A 1,501-nucleotide genomic window follows, 5' to 3' on the forward strand; every position below is an offset into this window, starting at 1 on the left:
TCAGCTTCAGTTCAGACCAGTCTGGGGCCCCCCAGCTTCAGTACAGTCTGGGGCCCCTCAGCTTCAGTCCAGTGCAGTCTGGGGTCCCTCAGCTTCAGTCCAGACTGGGGTCCTTCAGCATCGGTCCAGCACAGTCTGGGGTCCCTCAGCTTCGGTCCAGCACAGACTGGGGTCCCTCAGCTTCGGTCCAGCACAGTCTGGTGTCCCTCAGCTCCTGTCCAGTCCAGTCTGGGGTCCCTCAGCTTCGGTCCAGTCTGGTGTCTCTCAGCTCCGGTCCAGTCCAATTCAGTCCAGTCCAGTCCAGTCCAGATCTTAGCAGGCACAGAACCAGGAAAGGAACCTGGAAAGATATTGTTATTGCAGGTGTGAGGGACACAGACACAGACGTCACCATGACATCAAACAGCAAGAGGAGACTCCTCCTTGAATCACAGACACGACCGGGCGGCGCCCCCCCTGTCTGCTCACCTGCACCTCCTCTTCCTCTTCTTGTCCTTCTTGGCAGCCTGCTCCTCCTCTCCCTCGCTCTTTCTCTCCTGAGCTACGGTCTCCGCCGCCTCCATCGGCTCGTCCTGATCTTCTGTCTCCACTGACACGCAGCTCAGGGACTTTAAAAAGACGCATCGGCGCTTCTGAAGCAGAGACAGGAGAGTCACGTTAAGAGTCGGACTGGACACTCCAGTACATGAACACTGCACTGAGAGAGAGAGGGGTTGATACAGACACACTGACTAGACACTCCAGGACATGAACACTGCACTGAGAGAGAGAGGGGTTCATACAGACACACTGACTGGACACTCCAGGACATGAACACTGCACTGAGAGAGAGAGGGGTTCATACAGACACACTGACTGGACACTCCAGGACATGAACACTGCACTGAGAGAGAGAGAGGGGTTCATACAGACACATGACTGGACACTCCAGGACATGAACACTGCACTGAAAGAGAGAGGGGTTCATACAGACAGACTGACTGGATACTCCAGTACATGAACACTGCACTGAGAGAGAGAGGGGTTCATACAGACACACTGACTGGACACTGACTTGACACTGGACAGGAGTAAAGAGAGGATCAGAGCATTACCCACCTTCTTTTTCTTCTGTCTCACAGGAGGTGGTGATTGGACCTCCTCCAGCTGGAGTCCGTGGAGGGAGAGAGGGGGCAGGAGAGGGACAGCACAGGGAGAGAAAGAGAGAGACAGGTGAGTCAAGTGTCCCAAGAGCACAGAGACTCTGCTGAGATCACACTCGCAGTGAGTGAGCCTGGGTGTAGCCCACTAATACTGACCCACTGGACACCACATGACAGACAGGAGGAGGAGGAGAGAGACACACCGCCTGGACACCACAGGACAGAGAGGAGGAGAGAGACACACTGAGGACAGAGAGGAGGAGGAGAGAGACACTGACAGACAGGGCTGAAAGAGAGAGAGACAGAGAGGCAGGGACAGGCAGACAGCAGGCCGAGAGAGACACTGACAGACAGGGCTG

The sequence above is a fragment of the Lepisosteus platostomus genome, chromosome 5, assembly GCF_059453375.1.
Source record: "Lepisosteus platostomus isolate fLepPlt1 chromosome 5, fLepPlt1.hap1, whole genome shotgun sequence".
NCBI classification, from domain to species: Eukaryota; Metazoa; Chordata; class Actinopteri; order Semionotiformes; family Lepisosteidae; genus Lepisosteus; species Lepisosteus platostomus.